Below are 26,916 nucleotides of genomic sequence, written 5' to 3'. Positions count from 1 at the left end.
CCCAAGTGTGTGACCTTGATTCTAACTTATTTTCTTAAACCTGCTCCCCTCCTAACTCTACTGTGTACACCAATCAAAATGTCCTGTTAATATTCCCTTTTGTCAATCACTTTCAGGGTTATACCGTTCCCATGATCAATGCCCAAACTATGCTCCCTGTTTCACAGTTAGCTTATTATAATAGTTTCTTAGTCTACTTCTCCAGATCCTAAATCATCCTACCTATGACTACTAGATTAATCATCATTAAAAACAACTGACATTCAATGTGGCATTCACCTCTAAAATAACGTAAATCATCCTCAAAAAGGCAAGATTTGAATTCTTCGACAAGAACCAAAAGTTCTTCATTAACTGATGCCCCGTTTCTTGTTGTAATTTACATCTTATTGCTTCTCGCATGAAATTTTCTTTTCAGGCGATCTTCACACTCAACAAAACACCCTTGTTTGTTCTGCCACATCAATACAATATGCTAGCTAGCACTCCGCCTCTGCTATTCGTAGTCTAGAATGTCTTTCATCATGATCTTCACCAATTCATGTCCTACACTCTTTTAAAAGTCCAGCTTAACATTAACTCCTCAGGTTTAAGGTCCTCTAAGCGCTCAATAAATGCTTCTTGAGTAACTACTGTATCAGTCAGGATAAGATAAATTTTTGCTTCGTAAGACCAAAATCTCAGTGGATTAAAACAAGATATGTAGATACCACGCTTAAGCTACGTGTCCATCTCCAGTCTATAGGCAGATCTGCTCTACATTATCCTCACTCAGGTACCAGCCTATCAGACCCTATACTCTTTGGAATATGCCTGTTTCTGTGGTGGAAAGAAAGGAACATGGAGAATCAGGCACCAGCTCTTACAGTCTTCAACCTGGAAATCAAACACAACACTTCTCCTCGCATTCCAGCCCCAACATGAAGAGAGCAAGGCTCTGAAATCCCACCATTTGTCCAGGAGGAGGAGAGCCAGGAATCTTGCTGGGTTTCCTCCAGTGCCTTGAGATGCTAGGTTGCAGGCTGATCTGAAGTGGGGTATATTTTCTTTGTCTCTTCACTCTTCCCTGTGTGTATAATGATATATAGGCGGTTTCTTCCTGGCCTCATCAAGATCTCTCCCATTACGCCCAGATCTCATACTGATAGCGCTAAGCTTCAACTCTATTATCAAATCGGAGTTATCAGAAATCCAGTCATTGAACAAGAAAGCAACGTGGCACATCTGGTTCTCAGCTTTTTATGCTCTTTCTTAGAACTTTAGATAAAGAGCTTATCGTGGTCATCAGTGCAGTCAACCCACTTTCCAGGCACACGATAGAGTTGCACTTCCTGAGGCCAAGTGACTGGTGTCCACCAATAACTTTTGGCCTGAGTGGTACATTTCCCTACTAGGCCAGAGCACACAGTTGCTGATGTAAGACCCTCTCAAGCCCTTTATTCCTTGACCTGGATGTCAGCACATGTGAAAGTGGCGGCTTCTTCATCAGCCTAAAACTAGAATGACCACAGATGGCAGTGAGCACAGACTCCTTATCAACTTATGGTGCTCAGGCAGCTGAGCAAGAAAGAAGCTGTCATTGTTTTAGACCAGTAGATTCTGGAGCTGCTCATCAACAGCACACTCTAGGCTACACCGACTAACACAGATCTTATAAAAGCTAGAGCTCAGAGGGGCAGTAGGAAGGTTTTCTCTTTTTCATGGAATGTTGCAACAACCACTGCTTCACACTGCTATCAGAAGCTGAGTCTGGCTCTGCTCTCCTGCCAGGCACGGGGCATTTTGGATGCTGTTTCCTGCAGAATCAACTCTGGCCGCCTTTGTTTGTTTTTGGAGCCAAATCCCAGCAAGTCCAGGCTACAGCTGTGTGTTTCTATTCCATTTCTGATCCATAAAGATTTTTATTTTGTTTACAGATACTTCTTTTGATGTTTTAAAACTATTTTACCTGTCATTCCTCTGTGCTTGGCATGGAAGGGTACTTTTTTTTCTTTTTTTATTTTGCTGAGGAAGATTTGCCATGAGCTAACATCTGTGGCCAGTCTCCCTCTATTTTGCATGTGGGTCGCTGCCACGGCATGGCTGACGAGTGGTGTAGGTCCACACCCAGGGACCAAATCCAGGCAGCTGAAGCACAGCACACCCAACTTAACCAGTAGGCCACGGGGCCAGCCCTGGAAAAGGTGTGTTTTAAAACAAGCTCTCATAGTGTCACTTTCTCCTCAAATGATTTTGATGGCTTTCAAATATCAAATCCTTATATGTCAAGCCAAGTATTTGCCAATGCTATGATAGAAAAATATGATCTAGGATCTAAATCACGGTTTCTCAACCTGGGCATCATTGACTTTTTGGGCCAGATAATTCTTTGTTGGAGGAGAGGGCTGCCTCGTACACTGTAGGATGTTTAGCAGCATCTCTGGCCTCCACTCACTAGATTTCAGTAGAGCTACCCCTCCCCCACAAGTTGTAACAATCACAAATTTCTCCAGATGCTGACATATGTCCTTTGGTAGAAGGGGGCAAAATCACTACCAGTTAAGAACCAATGACCTAAAGGTAACTCCAAAAGAATGACAAAAATGCACTGAACACGTTACTAGGGTAATTATGAAGAATAAAGTCTCTTCAGGTAATTATTGCAGTGGGGGGGTAGATTTAGATTATAGATTAGGTATGTAGTATTTTTTTAACCCCCAAAATGTTATATTACCATTTTATCACATGTTTTACAAAGTGTTTGATCACTAACAATTCAAGATATTGGGTGTTAGGTGTCATATGTGTACCAGAGAGAGTGCCTGTGGCACGTGGATGCCAGTTAGTGTCTTTCTGTCCTTTGTGAGGGTGGACAACTGATCTCAGTTTGCCTGGGACTCTCTGGTTTCCACATTGACTGTCCATCCCGGGAAAGCCCTCAGTGCTGGACAAACTGAGATGCCTGGTCCTCCTGTGGTAAGACGGGGCATCACCTCAGTTTATGCCTTGTGGAAAGTCCAGGCCAGCCCTAAGGATTCTGCTAAATCCTAAGGAAAAGATACTTCTCTAGCCACCTGTTGCTCTTGTTTCCTGCTCACTCTCAGTTTTTATTTTTTGCCCTAAATCTTGAGGCTCTTTATTCATCTCCTTGCTGGCATTTGAATAAATGTGGATTTTATGTTCTTTCTCCTATTTCAAAAGAAAAGACGAAGAAAACACTCAAAAGGCCTTTTGTGTGTAGCAGAATCTATCAAAGATTTTAAAAGTTAGAATATTACAGAAACAGTGTCTAAAATAGAATATCATATATTCTGGCTTCTGAAATTTCCAAGCAAATCAACCAAGTTGCATATCGATTTGTTCTCTCTTCTATCACCCCCGACCCCAGCCCACCACCCACCCACACACACCCTTCTCTTTTCTCTCTCCCTCTTCCTGTTCATTCTTGATGAGAGTATTTCAGCTCTTGAATTTATTTCTGTAACATTAGGGTCTCACCTTTTTCTTCAGTCATTTTTATCAAAGTTTGTTCGTTTCTATGCAAAGACAGTCATCTTCCTGAGATGAATTCTGGAAGGTGTAGTAAGATAATGTTTCTTTCGCCTTGTTAAACGTGCAATGGGGATTTGGAGGAAAAAGAAGAATGTGTTCTGGCTGGGATGTTGCAGAAGACTTTCTTGCCTAGAGAGAAGACGAGAAAAGCGAAGGCATAGAGATGAGATGAGAAGATACTGGGCAATTTGGGGAACAACAAGCAGACAAGCATGGCTCAAGAGAAGGATCTATGAAGGGAGATAAATTTAGAAGATTAGATTGGGAATACACTAAGTAGGAGCTTAAGTGCCACATACAGACTTGGGAATTTATCCCATAAACAGTAAGAAGCTAGCGAGTGATCATAAGCAATGGAGTGATGTAATTAAAATGAAACTTTTATATATCATCAGCAAACAATTATTTTTCCTTTATTTTAATTACTTCCATCCTATGTCACTTTCTCATTCACCAACCTAAAATATAATCGCAATATTTAACTATAATAGTGCAAAGTCTCTATGTTAGGAATTGTATAGCATCATCTTTTCTCTTTTTATCACCTACAGCAGTTTTAAACTGACACGAAATGTAAATTAAGTTTCTTGAGTGATTTTTATGAATGATGGTTAGTCTCCTGACATTTACTGTCCAACACACTGTGTATCCAATTTTTATTTGAAAAAATTGCTGTTGTAAGACACCCAAACAAAATGTAACAAAACAAAACATTTCTTTTTTTTTAAAAGATTTTATTTTTTCTTTTTTCTCCCCAAAGCCCCCTGGTACATAGTTGTATATTTTTAGTTGTGAGTCTTTCTAATTGTGGCATGTGGGATGCCATCTCATCATGGCTTGATGAGCGGTGCCATGTCCGCACCCAGGATTCGAACTGGCGAAACCCTGGGCCACCCAATGTGGAGCGCCTGAACTTAACCACTCGGCCACGGGGCCGGCCCCCAAAACATAACATTTCTAAAGAAGTAATACCACCTTAGTTTTTATTTTCTCTCTGTGGATAACCAGATTTCTTTTCAATGTAAATAAAATCTATAATGGTAGGATACTTAGAACATATTACAACTGAGGTACTCTTAAGCTTTCTTGGGCAATATTCAGTGGGATTTTAGATTCTTCCCTTGCCATGTCAGAGCTCACATAGGAATTCATTCAGAAATAATTGAACGCATTTTCTGTCTGTAAATTCCCAAGTTCATTTTGGAAAAGTTATTTGCAATCTGTAGAATCATCAATGAACAAGGGTTATTGATCCTTTCTCTGATTTTAGTTCTTTGCTAGTGTTAAACAAGATTAGTTCTTGCTGATTATTATATCATATGTGTGCATGTATATCATATGTACATACATTCACACGCATGAGAATAAGTGAATATTTTTACCTTTCTGCTACTTTTAGACTCTCTTTCTGTCCTTTATTCATTTACATACATGATTATGATCCAGAGCTCCAGAAATATCATTCTCATTTGTCAGCTGCATATTACTAAGCAGTCAGTATTTTCCATCTGTATTATACATTTTTTTTTTCTGTAAATGAGACAGAATAAAGTTAAAAGTACAATACTGCATAATGTTCCCACAAGTTGACCAAGGTCTCAGGCCCGTATCTGTGTTCCTCCTTTTTTAAGATAAAAACTGATTAACATATTTCCATTTAAGTAAAAGTCAGGTGAGAATGAAAATGAGACATACTGTATTGTTCTAGTGTCACTCAACTACACAAAAATTACTATAATGTACCCATACTGCACTTTTTAATATTAGGCTTTTTTCTTTTTAAAAAATAATTATTGGCTCATTTTAATGGGTAGAAGAAGGAGAATAAAAAAATTTCCATGACCTCATTAGTATAATCATCATGCATTTGCAATGGCTTCAAGCTAAAAGCAATAAAATTATGACCAACATACACACATATGTGTAGTCAAGTTGCCTGAGATTTCTGTTATTCCCAATTTTTCTATGCTTCTTTATGTACATCTAACTACTTTCAAATAATAGGGCAAAAAGAATGATGCTAGACACTAACGGGTTGGTTTCATAAACCAACTCGTGGTCAGGTTGAAATTTTCACCCTTTAAAAATCAATTACCCTCTAAGAGTACTCAGACCCATTTAATTTGTTATTTCTGAAATGTTTCTTAGGAGAAAAAGACTGCCATCCTGTTGAGTCATCTGTGCCCACACTGGTAGGACAGGATCCAGGCGTAGTTCCATCCAGGCCTGGCTCATTTGCTCAGTATCGCCTTCAGCTCTTCTGTCCTTTGTATGTTAACATCATCTACAAACTGATTTCCGCCATTGTTGGAAGATGGATACTAATAGCCATTAAGGCAATCTGGATTACCTCTAGGAAGACAGCAGCATTAATTCCTACTATCACCGAAGTTCTGAGATTCACACTGATTAGACTGTTCCTGAGGCCTTCCCTAGGATCAGGCAACTATAATGTGCTGATTTGCTAGCGCTGGATTATCTGGACCTTTGAGGCAAATTAAATAGGAATACCCTGACTGGCTTAAAGTACTCACCCCAATACTGAGTGTTTACCTAATCCCACCAAATGAAATGCTACTACATAATGGGATAGGGATAGAGTGGATGTTGATGAAAAAACATGCGATGTCCACTGTCCTAGATTAGGTTCCCTGGCTGCAAACTCTAAGAGGTAGTTAGCATTCAGGATGTTTATTAGGAAGTACCCTTCGGATCCACACCTGTGGAGGGAGGAGAGGAAAGCAGGAGTAGGCAGAGCAGCAAGGCCAGTGACGGGTTTCACTGACCCCATGAAGAGTTCTGAAGCTAGAACAGTCCTTCAGAGTTATTCTCAATAGGGTCAAAATGGCCAGGCATTTATTCTCCCATATAGATCAGCCATTGGATGGGACCATTGGCCGGGTGGGGGGGCGGGGGTGCCTTTGGTGGTTCTCTGCAGGTGAGGCAATCCTGAAGGGGCTGAAAGCTGAAGACACCTCATGAAAGAACTCCCAGCAGCTGAGGCCACAAGTCCTTCACTAAAAGGAGATCTGGGCAGCACATCACCGTATCTGCCACATTCACTACAACCCCCAGAAAGCAACGTGTGAAACTCGATTCCTGAATGTACTGCGTGTATTGGTTGAACTCCGAAAGCTATTTCCCGAGTTGACAACGGAGCTCAAAGATTGGTGTGATCAATTCTGCGTTCTTCCAGCTGATCAGAGTTAGACTGAAACAAAATGTAACCTTTTCCTTTATTTGTCCAATCTTTCTATATTGATCTCAGACCTGGAACAGGCAGAACACACGGTCAAAATTCTTTGGAAATATCAATCCACCTCACCTGACTTTAGCTTTATGAGACAAACGTAGGTTTTGGGGTCACCAGCTGAGCTACACAGCAGCATAAAGCCACCCTCCCTCCTCCTCATAAAAGGAACACAAATAGTTTTGAAATGAAGAGAGAAATCAAAAAGGAAAAGAAAAAAATTCCTTCACAAGCAGCAGCCAAATAAGGAAACGAGAACAAATGAAAGCCATAAACCTCAAAAAGCGAAGCTAAGGAAAGAAAGAGGATTCAGATGTGACGGATGGTATGGTATGGGCCCCTGAGTCAGCTTCCTTGCTCCCAGAGTCAACCCTGGAAAAAGAAAATGACTTTACAAAATTCTCTGACTTCTCACTAAAATCTTCCATTTGGAAAAATACGACTGGGGAGAAGTAGGCAGCCCCTGTGATTTTTTCCCTCTACTACTCTATATAGTTTGATATTTTTTTAATAATGAGTGAGCATATATTATTTTTATTTAAATAAGGATTATTTATGTGAAAAATCAAAATAAGAAGTAAAGAATTGCCCCGTCTGTCACACAATCAGTACTTACTTAAAAGTATTTGGAAATTATATGGCAACCTGAGAATTGGACCTGGCCAATGGATTTTTTGCTCATCAGATCTTCAGTGGACATGCTTCCAAAAACAACTAATTTAGAATAAGTAATAGAAATTATACTATATCAGTTTTCTGTATGAATTTATTCTAAAGAGATAATATCTCTTATATATCGTCGTATTATTTTGTTTTATTCAATCAGTACACATTGAAATAATAACTTTTCTCTCCCTAAGACCTTTATGTTACACACTTTTTTCCTATAGATTTATAGTCTAGGTAGTATTTCTGACAAATGGAAAACATGTATTGGTTTAATTTTCACTGCCATCTATTTTTACTCTCCAAATATTATAGAGAGTGTAAACATCACCCACTCTCAGGCTTCATTTTTAAGTTGCCTTAGCTTAGCAGCTAATTATTTTGCCTAGCACTGTGCAAGGCACTGTGGGAAATCTGTGAAACAGTGCTTGCTCCCAGTGAGCTCAGAGCAGCTGGTGATAAGGTCGTCCCCAGAAGCTATTGTGTCTGCCAATAACAGACGCTCCATAGGGAACTACCAGCTGGGGTCTCCTCCAAGGGCACTCCCTTAGGATCCATTATATACTACTAAAGCCCTACTCTCATGGCTCAAAATAATGGTCGTAGAAGCCTGCCTAGTCCACATTCAAGTGATACGGGAATATTGAGATTCAGCAGATGTTTCTCCTCTCTCTAATCTTCCTCTTCCCTCCCACCATGCCTTAAGTGATTGAACCTAAAAAGAAAGAAGGGGGACAAGGAGAGAGGAGAGGAAAAAGAAAACTTGGCTAAAAGGGAAAAAGAATGCATGTAAGTACATCTAGTCCTTAAAGACCATTCTATGTTAAGGCCATCCCATTGTCATGATTGACTTTGTGTGAGGGTGCCAGGAGACCTGCAGATGCACCATGTATTAGTCAGGGTTCTCCAGAGAAACAGAACCAATAGGATATATATAGATATATATAGAGAGAAAAAGAGATTTATTATAGCAATTGGCTTACATGGTTATGGAGACCAGAAAATCCCACAGTCTGCCATCTGCAAGCTGGAGACCCAGGAAAGCCAGTGGTATAATTCAGTCTGAGTCCAAAGGCCTGAAATTTGGGGCCTGATGGTGTGAGTCCTGGTCAGAGTCTGAAAGCCAAAAGCCATAGGCTCTGACATCTGAGGGCAGAAGAAGATGGATGTCCAGCTCAGGCAGAAAGAGGAAATTTGCCCTTCCTCTGCCTTTTTATTCTAGTCAAGCCCTCAACAGATTGGATGATGCCCCATGCATTGGTGAGGTTGACCTTACTCAGTTGACATATTCAAAGACTAAACTCTTCTAGAAACACCCAGATACACCCAGAAATACTGTTTGGCTAGTTATCTTGGCATCCCTTAGCCCAGTCAAGCTGACACCTAAAATTAACCATCACACACTGTTAACTCCTTTTATGACCCTGGCAATCTTCTTGGCCTTTTTATACCTCAATTTCCTTAGTCTGTAAATTGGTGACAGATAAGGATCGAGTATTCTTAGGGTTAATAAGAGAATTGAGTGTGTGAAAGCACTTTATAGATGATAGCATTCTATAACAAAATAAATGCCACAAAATGTCCCTGGTGTACCCAGCCCAAACTAATTTTACTTTTAGGCCGAAGGAGAAAAGAGAAGGGTATGTGTGTGTGTGTGTGTGTGTGTGTGTGTGCATCCAGCACTAGAGCTAGTCTGGGGAAGGAAGGAAAAGCAGAAGAATTGAGGGAATAACTTGGTCTCTGTTCCCACTCAGCATGAGAAGGTTTATATTCCCAGTGGGGATAAGGACTAAAGCAAATACTGAAGATGTTTACAAGAAATTTTGTGTGTCTCTAAGTTTCTTGGCTCAAGTCACAAAATGTGACAGAATTAGGGAGCAGGCTCACTCTCCGCAAACCACCTCAGATCCCCACACGTGCTGAGGGCTAAACTCAGCAAGAGCGAACTGCTATGCCTAGTGTGAACACCAGATGGATGAGGGCACCTGGTGCACCAGCACTGCCATGCAGGGCACCAGTGGAAGGGGTAACCCACTTGCAAGTGGTGGGCAGAAAACAGGCCTCCTCAAAAGAAGCTGGATTGGAGAGTATGAACAGACTTGCTTCTGAGGATATAAAAACACCTTCCCGGTGCCTGAGGTCTTGCCTTAGCAGACATCTAAAACTAGAGAACCAAAGTATGGATTTTAATATTTGTGCGCTCAGGTGGGTGAGGCTTGAGTATTTAATTAGAATGGCATATATAAGTAGCACCTATATAACAGAATGTCTATGTCATATCCCCATTTATGGATTAAAACCTGATTTTATGGAAAGTAGAACATCAACAACATAAATGAATCTATGTAGACAATGACATATTTTACTGCATCTTGCACATCTCGTGCAAATGAAATTATGTCATGCAACCCAGTGCCCAGTGGTTCCTAAAGCCATGCTTCTCAAATTTTGAAGCTGTGAAACCCTTTCTTCAAGTGACATCTTCTCTGGAATCCCAATATGAATTCTAATTGAAAACCAACATAATGAGCAAAGAAAATATCATTACCCTCAGATGTGACGCTGGAATTTTTGTTGTAGAGAGACATACTTTATTGAAAAATAAACTACGGCCGATGCTGGAAAATTCTCTGCTTCCCCTAGCCCTACAGAAGGTTTGTGTGTTGGCTGGAGCCAAGCATAAGCATAAGTAAAGGATAAGGTCATGTTCCTAGGATAATCTAAGAAGGAAGAAAGGAGAGGGAAGAACTGCTATAGTCACAAATGCTTGGATTCTCTGGTTTTTTTTTTTTTTTTTTTGAGGAAGATCAGCCCTGAGCTAACATCTTCTGCCAATCCTCTTTTTTACTGAGGAAGAGTGGCCCTGAGTTAACATCCATGCCTATCTTCCTTTACTTTATATGTGGGACGCCTACCACAGCATGGCTTAACAAGCCATGAGTAGGTCTTCACCCGGGATCTGAACTGGTGAACCCTGGGCCGCCAAGGCGGAACATGCAAACTTAACTGCTAAGCCACCAGCCTTGGCCCCTGTGTTTTTTTTTAAATCAATGAATCTTACTATCACATGGAGGTCAGAAACAGCATACGGATGCTCAAGAGCCAAGAGATGGAAACGACCCTGGGAATTTTCAAAAATATCTCACAGGTTTTAAATGACCATAGTCTCTTAACTTGGTGTGGGCTTGAGCCAATTTTACTTAGATTTTGAGTGGGAGGTAAGCCTAGGCTAACATTCAAAATACATTAATGAAAGCTGCCCTCTCTATTGGAAATGCATGTGGGGGCTCAGATATCCACCCACTGGGCAGGCTCAGTCCACCTGAGTGGTTGCTGAACCATCTTCATACGGAAAACAGTGTGAAAAACAATAAATTAAATGACTTTAAAGCTATTTCCAGAAGGAAGAATTCAGCTGAATTTTATAGATATAATGTTAAAACCTTTATTATGCTGTGTTCTTTTGTTGTGATTTATGTCAAGTTCAAGGATTATGCTCTTAGGCTGTTCCCTTGCCCACAAACACACTTAAACTGAATGAAAGCTGGTATACCCAGCATCACTTTTTGGTTCTTCCTTCTTTTCCAGCCCCAACGCTATGCAGGGAATTACTATAATTACTCAGTACTGTAACGAACCTAACCATTTTCCTACAGATATGCAGAACTAGTCTTTGATCAGACACACAAACTATCCCAGCAAAAGAAGTTATTCAGTCATCACTGAGTGTTGACTAGGTTCAAGATACTACGGGAAAGGCAGGAAATGACATGGCTTTACCTTTGAGAAGTTTCCAGTCTAGTGAGGAAGAAAGGCAAAAAAAGAGATCCATTATAACATGATGTGACACATATTACAAAACAGGTATAAAAATACTATGAAAACACAGTGGAAAAAGAAAGAAACGCAACAAAGTCTGTTTGGAAAAGTCATCACCTGCTGGAAGCAACTTTCCAGATTAATCTTGAAGGATGAGTGGGAGTTAGTCATGCAGAGAAATGAGAGATGAAGGATGAAGGGAGCTGTATATGGTCTGGACAGAAGGACCAGCGTGGACAGAGGCATGGAGGAGCGATGCAGCCCAGCGTATTAACCTTTCAGTTGACAGTCAAGCAGGCTTCCAAATGAGGAAAAAAATAAGGCCCAAGTGACAAGTCTTTATTATTTTTACTAATAAAATCAAACTGTGTGAGGCCAGCCCTGTGATGTGGTGGTTAAGTTTGTGCACTCCACTTCGGTGGCCCAGGGTTCATGGGTTGGATCCTGGAAGTGGGCCTACACACCGCTCATCAAGCTATGCTGTGGCACCGTCCCACATCAAAATAGAGGAAGATTGGCACAGATGTTAGCTCAAGTCCAATCTTCCTCACAAAAGAAAATCAAAGTGTCAACTCATTACTGTTAAGTTTTTATATTGGTTTACCTTGGAGAACACAATGCACGTTCTCATTACACTTTTCCACTGCGTTCTAAGGGACAACTTTTGGACTCAGGCAAATCTCTTATTGAAATTTTGCCAACTCGGACCAGCAAACTCCAATAGTAGACATGACAACAGAAACTTGACATTGTAAAGTTTTCCGGCTATATTCAAGCAAAATGGCATAAATCACGTCAGGTTTCAACGTGCTTACACAAAAGTGAGGCTTCAACCATTTAAAATTTCACTCATCATTATTAATTATAATTCTGTGTTTTTGAAGGCTTTATAGTTCAACCCTAACATTTTGCTCAGGGCTGACATTTGGGCTTTCCCTTCAAAACTTCATAAGAACTAGAATCAGGTAAAACCAGTTTAGCAGATTTTGTAGGGGGTGAGCTACAATCTTCTACACTCTCCCATACTCCAAACACTTACCCCCAAATTGATGGGTGCTGCTGTTGGAATGTCAACATTCTCAGAAATACTGTCAACAAAAGCAGGGCTGGTCTCCAAGATATTCAAAACAAGTAACTAAATAAGGTAGTATTTTGAAATACGACTTCCTTGAGGTTGATTTTGGAATTATTGACCACATGTAATTTTATTTATCTGGCCTCTCTCAAAGAGAAAAGCTCTCAGAGCTGCATGTATTGATAATATATTATTTTTTTCTTAAATGATAGGTCATGAAAAATTTTGAGGGCAGGGAAATTGCCTGGAAAGTCATATAAAATTATGATCATTTGTAACTCTAACAAAGAAAAAGAGTATTCATAAAAACCCGCAGGCAATCACAAAATTAAAAACTGGAAAAGCATAAGGCAGTTTATTTCTATTTATTTTAAAGTGCCGATAGAAAGTGGCCCTTCAGAAGATTGAGCAAGCTTAGCTATATCATTACAGAGGTATAGAATTTTAATGCTGGCAAGGACTTCAGACAATCATCTACACCAACCTCTTTATTTGATAGATGAGTAGCTGCGGTCCATAAAAAGTGAGTGGCAGGCCTAACTTCACCAGGAGGGCTACAATTAGACACCAGAGCTTTTGACTACTAATACTAGATTTTTGATAGACATCATGGAGAGGAATCCCTTTTGGAAATACTAAACTATGTATTTTTTACCTTCTATTCTTTTAACTAAGACATTCCTTTCAGGTCAAGAGACATTAAACTACTATCTTTGAGGAACCAAAGTTTAAAGGGAGCAAATTCTTAATTTTTTGTCTCAAAAGCCATGGTCCAGATGAAAGAAAGAATAGATTACAGAATATTATATATTTAGGGAGAACCAGTTCTTCATTCTCCCATTCCCTCCCCTGCCCTTATATATAAAGAACAAAGAAATCCTTTGAGATGAGGAAGAAAGGAGAGCATTGGAGAGGACAGCTGGGAAGCAAACTTAATCAATGTTTACTCCAAGAGAAAGATAATACATTAGCAGACAATTTGGAGGATTTTAAAGCAAAAAGGATGTGGTGCCTGCTTATAGGGAGGCCGTAGCCTTGAAGGAGCTCACTGGGTTGGAGGGTAGAAAGGGCTACCTGGAGTATTGCAGATAGAGGACTAAGGCTGAGTCACTGGTTTTCCTGCAGCCAGTGCAATCTGCAGAAGATTCAAACCTCCCAAACTCCAGAAGGATAGAAGTTGACTGAGATGGACAGTCCACAGACCCACTGGTTTCGTGGTGGGACAGGTATCAGCAGGAAGGCATGTGGAGCTTATAACTAGAGCTCAAAGAGTGGCTGATGGTCCGACTAAACAATATACACCTCAAGGCATGCCAGAGAGCCCAGAAGCCAACCAAGACACAGCATCACCTACCAATGCTGTGACTTCTACAAGTGATTCCCACCTGTTGTGGGCTGAATTGTGTTCCCCCAAATTCAACTGTTGAAGTCTTAACCTCCATTAAATCAGAATATGACTGTACTTGGAGATAGGTTTAAAGAGGTAATTAAGTTAAAATGAAGTCATTAGGGTGGGCCCTGATCCAATAGGATTGGTGTACTTATAAGAAGAGGAGATTCGAACACAGACATTCACATAGGGGAAAAATCTTGTGAACATGAAGACAGCTATCTACCAGCCAAGGAGAGAGGCCTCAGAACCAACACCTTGATCTCAAACTTCCAGGCTCTAGAGCTGTGAGAAAATTAATTTCCATTGTCTATAACACCCAGTTTGTGATCTTTTGTTATGGCAGTCCTAGCAAACTAATAAACCCTCCTAAATACAGATGCCATTCTGAGGAAAAGAGGGCTGGCATACGATTCGTAAACCAACTGTAGTTAAACCCCTCAAAACTGAACCTACTGGAAATTGCAAGACTATGTGTTCTGCCATCAGTTGAAATCAAAATAGAGATTCAGTTAAGGAATATGAAAGAAACAAAAACACCTCTGCTCTTTCTACTATCATTCTGTACCTCAGAGCCTATAAATTCTGCAGGGAATTTACTTTGGATACATTGTATAAAGTCAAAGGTATGAAATAGTCAGCTATTTATTGAATTATGGAACTTTGAGAAAGTATAGCAGAGGCTGGCCCAGTGGCACAGCAGTTAAGTTTGCATGTTCTGCTTTGGTGGCCCAGGCCTCTCCGGTTTGGATCCCGGGTGCAGACCTACGCACCGTTTATCAATCTATGCTATGCTGTGGCAGGCATCCCACGTATAAAGTAGAGGAAGATTGGCACAGATGTTAGCTCAGGGCCAGTCTTCCTCAGCAAAAAGAGGAAGACTGGTGGCAGATGTTAGCTCAGGGCTAATCTTCCTCAAAAAAAAAAAGTATAGCAATACTTATTCATGAAGTTACTTTCCATATTAGTTTATAAAAAGATTACTGAAATGGATTGACTTTCGTTAGTTCAATTAGAAGGCTAAACAAACTAATAAATTGGGACAAGCTACTTTTTTACAGTTCACTTGTTTTCGGCTGTTCGTTTGACTACAGATCCATTTCTAAACCAGTCATGTATTTGTCAAACGTGGAAGGTGTATGAATAAAAATTTGGAGTTGTGAAAAATGGTAGACATCCCATTTTTAACACTAGAAAAATCTGTGGCCCTAGGCAATTTACCAAACCCCTCAAGCCTTCACTTCCTTGTCTGTAAAATGTAGGTAATAATAAAATCTAATTCATATGTTTGTTGTGAGGATAAAAATTGATGGCACTGAGAATATACAGTAAAAAGCAGAGATAAATGAGAAATTAGCTTGAAATGTCAAGTGGGACCAGACTATAGTTTTTAATGTCCAAACAATAAAGTTTACACTTGATTTTTAGGTAAGGAAGAATATTAGTACAGAAATGCTATGACTGAGAAGGCCCAGTGTTCTGTGTTTTATTATATTTCTAGTTTGAGGATAATTGTTCTTGTTAATCTCTTGAGTTTGGTGTTCAGTGGGGCAAAGCATCAAGGCACCTGTTCTCTGAGGGTAAAACTTAGTCATATATTCTATTTTCCTATTCTGGGAAATTATCATCCTAGTTTCAAGTATATATTATATCTTATCTACCAGATCTCCCTTCAGGAATGTAGGACTTATTCCTCTAGCTGCTGAGAGTGCTGATGACAGTCTAATGACTGATGGAGGGACTCCTTTTGAGCAACTGAACAGAGGAAGCAGAAAGCAATCATGATTCATGGATAGCTTGGCTCACTACATGGGTGCAAGTTGGAAATGCCTGGAGGTTGCCCTTGAAAGAAGGTAATGAAGGAAAACTTTAAAAAGCAGAGCTCTAGGCAGTACAGCTAGTCATCCACACTGTGTGGAAAGAGAACACTCATTAAACAACCAAGTAGACAAAACTATCAACCAGTGACTTTAGCTGTCCCCATCAATTATGCCAGTGGTCGAACAATAGGCACATGGCTGGAATAGCCACAGTGACAGGGATGGAGGCTATGCAGCACTGGATCTCACTTACAGCAGTAGACTAAGTACCGCAACTGATGCATGGTCGAAACCAATGATGGAGACCAATGATGAGCCACCCATAGGGCACAAACCTTTGAGGTCACCAATTAACCACATGGTAGCAAATTGAGTACATTTGACACTTTCTATCCAGGAAGCAGCAGTGATTTATTTTAATAAGAATAGACTTATATTCTCATTATAGGTTTGTACTTTCTGAGTGCAAAGTCTCAGCCAATAGCACCATCTGAGGATTTAAGGCTTGTTAAACCACCGGCACAGGGTACTGCTTCACAGCAAAGGAAGTGCAGGTGTGAGCTATGACCGCAGGAATCACTGACTCTATACTGCCCAGGAGCTTCTGGGCTAATAACATGATGGAAAAGGATGGCAAAAACAGATGAAGCACCAGCTTGGAGAGGGTTACTTGGGAAGATTTGACGCCATCTTCCATGATGCAGTGCACACTCTAAATCAATGACTTTTGTATGGTGCAGTGTCTTCAATGGGTGGAATACATGGACCCAGAATCTAAGTGGTAAGAAAAGGAGACACTCTGCTGCTATCACTGCTAGTGAGATTACTGGGGAGTCTGTGCTTTCCATTCACACAACTCTGAACTGTGAGGGTTTAGAAGTCCTGGTTCTCAAAGAAGGAACACTCCAAACAGGGGACGCAAAAAGAGTTCCATTTGACTATAAAGACCAATTGCAAATGGGTCACTTTGGGCTCCTTGTGCCAAGAGACCAGGAATCCAGAAGAGGAGTCACCATCTTAGAAGGGATAATTGATACCAATCACAGGTTGGGCTGCTGTTACACAATGGCAGTAGGTAAAACTATGTTTCAACTAATGTAATCTACTTGGACACCTCTTTACATTTCTGTGTACAACTTTTATGCTCAACAGAAAAAATGCAGCAGTCATGGCAGGGAAAAGCACACTGTCCAGGGCTCAGACTTTTCAGGGATGAGGTCTGGGTCATATCACTAGGTAAGCCATAAGAACAGTAGAGAAGCTACCTTAAGATCAAAGAAATCTGAAAAGGATAGTAGAGCAGGGAGATGGTGAGGACCAGTTGTGGCCCAGAGACTGACTGCGGTGGTGGGAACTGTAGTTCCTCCCACTAATCTTTCAGAATTAAAAGCCCCTAGAAACCTGAAGGAGCTACTCCCAAATTTCATACAAAGATGTGACTCTGAGTGGTGCAAGGGGTAGAATATTGTGTATGCTGTGACTGTCCCCTAGTTATCCCCTCCAAAATGAAGTCCTTATTCTTCTACCTACTAGGAGTATTTCACGCAGAGATCCCCCAACTGTCAGTCCTCTTCCAGAGGTACTTGGTTAAAGAGAGCTGCCTCACCCAAGGGCATGCTCTCTTCTCTGGAAGCTCACATTCAGTGACTAATCAACGTGGGAGTATAAAGCCCGAATCCCTAATTCCAACTTGTCACAGCTCTGAAGAACCATTGAAGCTTTAGATCTCTCCATGGCATTCACTGAGGCTTTTGATGATCCTCTGGGCCCACTTTCTCCCGTGTCCAATCCTACTTCTTCCCCTTCCTCTCCATAAGCATTGGTTCCAGAAGCTCTCCTAGTAAATCTCCTGTATGATAAGCTCCATCTCAGAATCTGCTTCTGGAGAACTCAACCTACAACAGATACCGACTGCAGGACTAAAAATCTCAGCCAGTTTCAGAAAAATGGGAAAAAGGAGAAAAACAATGGGACCTAACGTTAGTAATCTGCTCGAATGAGAAGGTAGAGTAGCCAAAAAAGCAAGTCATGCTGGGAATTGTTCCTGTATATGATAAAGTCCAACATTCATACCAAGGTGGATTCCACTTAAAACCTAGGCATAGCAAAGAAGCATTCTTTCTTGTTACGTTGAATAAGAATTCACAGGGAGTCTTGGGAAAATAATGGAGTCATATCTCATACCTGATTGCTCATATATGCATCTACCTGTCTGGGAGTCCTTTTATAAAACTAAACTAAACAAAATACCAATTCTGTGTTGTTCCAACAAGCAAAGGAATGCACAGTCCAACACTGTGCTATTAAAAAATAATTAGAAATGGTTTTAGTCATTTTCCCTAAGTGTGTGTATGTGTGTTTTTTAAAACTAAAACAGATCATATCTTGAGGCACTATTAAATGTATAAACATAATGAATTTTCCAATTTCACTGTAAGTGAAAACAATTCTAACTATCCTACAGAAAGCTCTCATTTGATAGATATTAATCTGAAGCAAGTAATAATGGTCTAAGCTGTAGGGAACTCTGGCCACCATGAATGCATCTGCTCATCAAATTCCCATGAATAGTGTAAAGTTTATTTTAGATTGCATTTGGGTTCCAACAAAATAAATTATAAAACATCAATATAGAAAACTGAGTTTATTTCTTTCAAAAAGTTTGTTTCAAACAAAAAATAAATATTTTACAATTCAACTAGTCCATGGTTTTGTTGTAAACCACAGACTAAGAATTTAGGGAGAGATGTTTTTCTTGTTATTTGCCATTTGATATTTAAAATTACTTTGTCAAGATTGTAATACTTTATTTTACGAAAAAGTTAATTGAAACAGGAATTTATAAAATAATGAAGGATTGAATTAGCTTCTCATGTGAGAATCTGAGAAAAACATCATGTAACATTTGATTTGCATTTCCTTTGGCACATTAGGAAATATTACACACAAAATACGCAACATTATTTAGTACGTGGAAATTCATATGCATGGTGTTCAAGCCCAGGAGACATATCTGTAAAAGATGAAAGAAAAATAGACGGAAAAAACAATCAAGAGATGGGACAAATAGAAAATAGCTAGCGTGATGGTAGGTTTTACTTCAACCACATTGTAATAACATTAATTATAAATAATCTATACACACTGATTAAAACATAGGTATTACTAGGTTTGATGAAGAAGTAAAATTCAACTGCCTGCTGTCTGCAAAGAATGCACATTAAATATAAAGGCATAGGTTAGAAAAGAAGGAATGAAAAAAATTATAGCTTGCAAACACTAATCAAAAGAAAGCTGAAAAGGTATTATTAATAAATTACTTACATAAGTATATGAATACTTACATAATAAATATAAAGAGAAAATTACAAAATGATAAAGGCATCAATTCTCAAAGAAGATATTACAATCCTCAATGTGTGTGAATCTAACAAGAGAGCTTCAAAGTGCATGAGATAAAGAATAAAGGAAGTTAAATGCAGAACTGGAGAAACCCTCAATATAATATTAGATTTCAAAAATCTCTTCTCAGTAATTGATGGGACAAGAAGTCAGAAATCGGTAAGGACACAGAAGACCTGGGCAACACTGTCAACCAAATTGACCTTATTTATAGAAAATTCCCCCACGACAGCAGAATACACAGTATTCTCAAGAGCACATGAAACATTCACCAAGATAAACTATATTTTGGCCCATAATACAAACTTTTAAAAAATTTAAAAAGTAGAAATCATATAGAATATTTTCTTGGACAATAATGGAATTAAACTGGGAGTCAACAACGGAAAGATATCCAGGAAATCTCAAAATATTTGGACATTAGGCTATATGCTTCTAAATAGCCCATTTCTCAAAACAGAAATCACAAGGAAAATTAGAAAATATTTTGAACTGAATAAAAATTAAAACAGAATGTTAAAATTTATAGTTTGCAGCTAAAGCACTGTTTATAGTAAACTTTATAGCATTTAAGGATTATATTAGATGAGTAGAAAGATTTAAAATTAGTAACCTAAGCTTCCAACTTAAACTCGTAGAAGAGCAAATTAAAACCAAAGGAAGCAGAAGGAAAGAAATTATGAAGATAATAACAGAAATTAATGAAATTGAGAAAGAAAAATATAGAAAATCAATGAAACCAAAGCTGATTCTTTGGAGTGATTGATAAAATTAGTGAACCTTTATCCAGATTTAACAGGAAAAAAGAGAAAACAAAAACACAAATCTCTGGAAAGAAAAAGAATATACTATGTACTCTACAGATATGAAAAGGATAATAAGGGAATATTATGAACAACTATATATGCCATAAATTTGACAACTTAGAAGAAATGGAAAAATTTCTCAAAATCATGGCAGAGATAATATAACCTTCCACTTTAGCGAATGTGGGAATTTCAAGTGAATTGCAGAATCTAGTCAACAATCTGTTATTCTTTTCTGTTGTCTTTAAGATCATTCAAGAAGAAATTGATAATCTGCTTATATGAGGAGTAAATGGCAAGAATGTTGAAGTAAAGGGCCGGCAGGACCACTCACTTAACAGCTTAAAAATGACATAAACAGAGAAATATAGCAATAGCTACAGAGGGAAGCAGAGCCAAGTAAAGGTTGTATACTCAAGGGGGATTTATAGGTACATTATGCACACAAATAAGTAGAAATAGGAGTCCAGGTGCTTGTCTCACACCTAACCAAGTTGATACTAGAAACCAGCGTTTGCTAGTGTGGCTATGCACGGTCACCAAGAGAGGTAAATTGTGGTTTGACCACACTCAGTTGCTGGACTCTCAGGTAGTCACGAGAAAATTTGAAAAAAGACAATATAGACTTTATAAAGCCATTGGTACATGAAAAATGTCATAAAAAGTTTTATTATGTTTTGCTTCTGTTTTTGTTTTCCTGTATCCTGCCTGGTGCAAAAGTAACTTGAAATAAGCACCTTGGACGTTGGTTCCACAAGACCATACACACATCCTACGTGGTTACTGGTTTGGGGGTGACGTGTGTATGTTAGAAAACAAAAACATGCAACAGAATGAGCACCTATAAATATAATTTCCAAGCTCATTAAATATTTTACACAAAAAACGAAAAATTTTTTATAACAGGATCTGGTTTGGTCAGTTATATAGTATTTGTAGGTAATTCATTAACTACCTGAAAGGTTATAAAGTAGAAAAAAGCATGAAAAGCTACTTAAGCAATAATGAGGAGGGAGTCATATTTGAAGTGCAATCTAAGAATTTGGGAGGACCTAATTCTGTTTATAGTGTGTTTGGAAGGCACTAGTGGTTTGGGGAATTCACGCAGTGAAACCAGGTACCAACTTGATCTCCCAGTAGCACAGCCTCTTCTAAATATTTTTTCCAAATCTTCTTCCAAGAAAGTAAATGGAAAAAGTTAGAAAGAATAACTTTGAGGATGGTATAGTGGGAAGGAGTTTCCAACTGCTCTAAAGATAAGTGTTTATCCAAACACCTTACTTTTGGAATAGCTATTTTTTTTTCCGTAGATCTTTTTGTTTTTGTTTTTTTAAAGATTGGCACCTGAGCTAACTGTTGCCGATCTTCATTTTTCTTTTTTTTTTGTGCTTTTTCTCCCCAAATCCCCCCAGTACATAGTTGCATATTTTAGTTGTGGGTCCTTCTATTTGTGGCATGTGGGATGCCGCCTCAGCGTGGCCTGACAAGCTGTGCCATGTCGGCGCCCAGGATCGGAACCGTGGAAACCCTGGGCCGCCAAAGCGCAGTGCACAAACTTAACCACTCTGCCACGGGGCCGGCCCTGGAATAGCTAATTTGACTATACCAATTCTTCATTAATAGTAGAATTTGTATTTCACAAATTCGGGGATAGTATGTGTTTAAATGGATTTAATAACCCAAAAGATAAGGAATATTGGCATTATGTGAATACTTGACAAGGAGGAAGAAGTGGTTATGCTTGAAGTTATTTGATCCTAAAATATTTCAAATAAGTAAAATATTTGAAAATAATATGATACAATATAATAATGTAATATTGCTATACTAAAGCTTAGGAAATGAGTGGAGAGAGAAGAATCTTATAAAATATCATCACACACTAACATCTCTGACTGTCAAAACCAGCCATGGCAAAGTGAAAACCAACCTTCCACTTCAGCAAAAGTGGAATTCCAAGAGACTTTCAGAGTTGTCAGCAATGTATTATTCTTTCCTCTGGTACTTAAGCAGGAACACACGGTGGAACACACACGTGTACACACACACACACACACACTCATCAGAATGCTTTGCTCCCGAACATCTCAAATTGTGATTCACGGCAGCTAAGTGATTTTATTTCTGAGAGCAATTCAATTTATATTCCATTTGGTGGAGTTCCTTTTGAAGTGTTGAAACAAAGTCAGTTTCAGTTTGGACTGCTTCTCAGCAAAGGGAAAGAAACCACAGCTATTCCTAAAGCATATAAGATTAAGAAACAACAAACACCATTTTGCACATCTAAAGAGAATTTTTTACAAACAACCTGTAAAATTGGCTCTATTGAAATAACTCCTATATACAGCATGTTTACACTATTTTATTATTGTATTTCTAATCCTGCCAATAATACAACAGAAATACTATAATTTAATGTTCTATTGGAATGTTGCTGATGAAGTACATAGACAGTGGCAATGTCCCCAAGGTACATATGAATTAAAGTTGTATGTTTCCATGGAAAGAGAAATTAGATCTTAACTTGCTGTGGTTTGTTGAGCCTGAGAAGAAGTTTGAAGACATACTATGTAAGGTTTTATGGGAAAGGATTGCTTATCATTATCTTGATTTCCACTTGGTATTAAATCCTGTAGAAACATAAAGGAGGAATACTATAGTAAAGTTAGAGATGATCTAACATATGATCTTTTAAAACAGGTTAAAACATTCATGCCCATTCAATAGATGAATAGAGTTTTGGTTTCTAGCGTTATTGACGTTCATTGTCATCAACCATCATTCTTAGGAAAAATAAAGTGATCAAAGATAATCAACAGGATAACATCTGATTCTCTGGAAAGTAACACCATTAAGGGATATATTAGTGTTCATTTCTTTTTTTTAAGTGTAAAACGAATATTCAATGTTAAAGGATACATTAGTGTTCATTTCTTTTTTTTTAAGTGTAAAACGAATATTCAATGTTATGGTTAAACCATATCTAATCTTTAGCATCTTTGAAAGATAAGACGATGAAAAAGGATCTTTTTCATAATATGCTACTGGAGAATATGACCTCCAGGAGATGATAAGGCCTTAAGACTTGAACCACATCTCCCCCAATTCTCCCCTTCATGTCACCAGATTACAGGCTGTAGATTTAGGAACATTGTCCACTTACCTCAGAAGATGGGACTTTTGAAGCACAAAACCTCAATGTCAAGAAAGATTCTGGGGATTTTGAATTTGGCAGGCTACAATTATTGTTAATAAATTCATTTAATTTCTAGAATTTATGCTTTTATTTATGCCTTACTTAACTGAAAACACACGGATTCAGGTTGCATCTTCAGTTCTCCCCAAATTATTGTAAAAATCAATTGATAGTTCAATGACAGACTTCTTTGCTGTTGTTGTTCAAGGCTATGCTTATATTTCTAGAATTGTTTGCTGTTATTTTAAGATGTTTCACTGGTCTTCTCTATTTGAAGGCATTAGTAAGTACCATTTAAGCATATAATGCCTTCATATATGAGATTATATATGTACACACACATATATATCAATATAAAGGAAAAATATGCTTAAATGGCATACGATAATGCCTTCATATATGCTGTAAATAATAGAGATATAAATTTGATAAAAGATCTCTTGATTATCCATAAAAAATATGCTAAAATTTATTGCCAAATGCATCTTTATTTGGATCTAGAATCTTTCTAGAACCGCCAAATGCAACTATGTCTATTTATAAGGATAAGTAAGGCAAATAAAAATAAAATAAATGAAATAAAATATTTTCCAGCCAAAGACTCTAAGTTTTTATATGGCACAATAAAATAATTAATTATCTTAAAGTTCAGGATCAGAACAATAAATAAGACTGCTCCGAGGAATTCAGTTTAACTTAATTTATCAAATAAAATAACTCACATTGAATTTCTTATGCAACAGTATTTAAGAAAGAGTAATATATTAAGTTAAAGTCAGAAGGTACCATCAAGCACTGTAATTTATTAAGTATAACATTTTATTATATCAAATTTAAGAACATTGCTATTTTTTGCTTTACTAGGATTCTAATTTATCTTGGTTATTTCAATTTAATTTAAAATAGAGTAAAGTACTTACTTTGTAGCTAGCAATATGTAGACTTTCTCAAGCATAGGGCAATGTATGATATAATTCTGTCTACTAAGCTAATGTCAAATTGAGAAAGCCTTGGGTTCTTGGATCCTGGTTAAGTGATAGATATGTTTACTCACTCCTCTCCCCCAAAAGAAAAAATTTCTCTATATATTCTTGAATACTGCATCCAGTGACAAATATCCTAAAATGTGCAGCAAATATTAAAGTAACCGTTTCAAGCTCTTACGTAAAACTAGATCACAATTAACGATTGGTCAGTTCGTAAAATTATTTTCCTTATATCCTAAGCTGCCTCAATGTTCAGTAACATTATGTTTAAAAATGAAAATACTTTTTGGAATAAAGCTAAGAATAAATTATTTAAATTTAATGCATGTAATTATGTGTATAATTCAGAAATTCCTCTAATTGAAATCAAACACTTTCCTTCAAACGATCTTTTTATTAAATTAACAGCATGATGATCTCAACTCATTTTGCCTATTTAGAAGGCTAATTGGCTAATTGTGTTCTATTCAGTCACTGTTCAGCAAATTTTCACTCCCACTGAACTACCTTCATGGGAGAAGTATACTTTACCACTCCACTGATATTGGGCTAGACCGTGTGCTTTGGCCAGTGGATATGGGCAGAAATGGCAATGTGTGAGAGTGTATGTGCCAGTTCTGAGCATTGCTTGTTTCCACTCATCCATCTGGGAGCTTCTGACTTCCTCCATTAGAAGACTATGCCCTGGGAAGCCCCGGCCCCTCCACTGAAGGAGTCACCGAAGCCAATCAATACACATATGGGTGGAAAATAAATATTTACTGCCATATGCCCTGAGACAGTTTCCCAGTTGTTACTTATGTAGCAAATGCTGACCAGTATACTAACCAGAAAGTGTAGTAATAATTAAGTTATTACTCAAAATAACAACAAAATATATAGTATTTACAAATAAACTTACAGAAGAAAATATGAAAACCCCATCAGAAAGATGTTTTTAATGTAAGATCAAAGATAATGCTCTGAATAAATGAAGAGCATTGCATATTCTTGACTTAACATTATAAAGATGTCAATTTGCACCAAAACAAAATGTAAATTTAATATAAATAAAAATTCCAGTTGAATTTTTTAAGAAATAAGATAAACTGTCCAAAAATTTTTACGAAGGAATACCATTCCAGAAATTGCTAAATCAACCTTAAGAAAAAAAACAGTAAAGAAGAGAAAAATATATTAGTGGGAGACAATAAAGTTTAGCGATATATCATTATATATGTAGCAATTTACTATAAGATAAAAGTGACTTCACCCATCAATGCAGGCAGGACACCTTGTTTAGTAGATTTTGGGGGGAGTGAAGAGGAAGAGCTTCCTATATGGAAAAGAATAAAAGGAGATTCCAATCTAACACTGCAGCTAAGGATGCCTTCTAGGCAGAAAGAATATTGAGAACATTGAGGTGAGAAAAAGTAAAAATATAAAGTTAATAGAAGGAATGCAGGTAAGTATCTTTATGACTTAGCAGCAGTGAAAGAATTTTTAAATGAAACTTCAAAAGTATACAAGGCAAGAAATAAGGATATTTGTTCAAGGAAAGATACGGTGAAAAAAATGAATAGACCAATGAAAGAATGGATCGAGATACTTGTAATGTTTGAAACAAACAAGGAATTAATCTCTAGATACACAAACAGCTTCTGAAAAACAGAAGAGGTCAGCCAACCTAATAGAAAAGTGATAACTATGAACAGGCAATTTATAATCAAGGAAACACAAAAGGCCAACATGCACAAAAGCGCAGTTCAAAATCAATTGTAATCAGAAACGTGTGTTAAAGATAGAGTTCAATTTGAACTATGATACAGAAAAAATGAGAAGCTGGGTAATTTCAATTATTGGAGAGAATGGAATGATATAAAAAATCCATACATTGCTAGTGGAAGGGTGGATTACTACAGCCAAATTGGAGAGTATCTGTCATTACTTAAGCAAATAAGATACAGACATAACCTTGATAGAGTCATTCTGCTCCTATATACACAAAGAAGTTCTCACATGAGTAGGTAAAGAGAATTTCCTGGGATATTTATCACAGCACCATGTGTAGCAGCTGGAGTCAGAGGCAACTGGGTATCCATCATGGGGAGAAAAGTTAGAAAAAATGTCTGAATGAACACATGAGTTTACACAATAAATAGAAGTAACAGATAGATGTATAGATTGCAATGTGGATGGATATCAAAAACATTGTGCTTAGTTGAAGAGAATGAGATATATTTCACAATAACTTTTAAATAAATCAAAATACCTGCACACAAGACAAACACATATTTTGTAAAACAAACACATCAGAGAAAAAAAAGATGTACATTGAACACAATAGAATGGTTGCTGTTACAGGTATCTTTTATGAGTAACAAACCTCTCTAAAACTTAGTGGCTAAAAACAACAATCATTCATTTTGCACACAAATCTGTGAGTCAGGAATTCAGGCATGGCTTGAGCAGGTGCCGTCTGTACTTACTTGGTGTCCACAAAGGTCATTTGGTGGGTTATGTTCGCAGCTGAGTTGGTCTGTAGTGTCCAAGACCTCTCCATTCACATTTTCAACACCTTGGCAGAGACTCTAGAAGGCTTGGCTCCGTTGGGACATTCTCCTGCTCCATTGTATACCCTTAGGGCCTGTCAATGCGGTTCCTCCAGCAAGGTAGTCAGATCAAAAGAGCAAGACAGAAGCTGCCAGTACTCTTAAAGGCTAGTCCTGGAGTTTACATAACATCCTTCCACCATAGTTAGAACCACATAGTTAGTCATAGGCCAACTCAGATTCAAGGTAAGGAGAAGCAGCCTCCATCTTTTGATGGGAGAGGTGTCAAGGGATTTACAGTCATCTTTATTCAGCCATTGTTGCCTGCAGCAGAAGAGAAATGGGAGTAGAGTACAGAGATAAAAGGGAAGATGTACATTAAATAAAAGAGGGTCTGGACAAAAAAAATGCTAATATGCCATGAACTGAGAGGAATGTACCTGA

The sequence above is a fragment of the Equus quagga genome, chromosome 3 (assembly GCF_021613505.1).
Source record: "Equus quagga isolate Etosha38 chromosome 3, UCLA_HA_Equagga_1.0, whole genome shotgun sequence".
NCBI classification, from domain to species: Eukaryota; Metazoa; Chordata; class Mammalia; order Perissodactyla; family Equidae; genus Equus; species Equus quagga.
Note: the sequence above shows the minus strand (reverse complement) of the source record.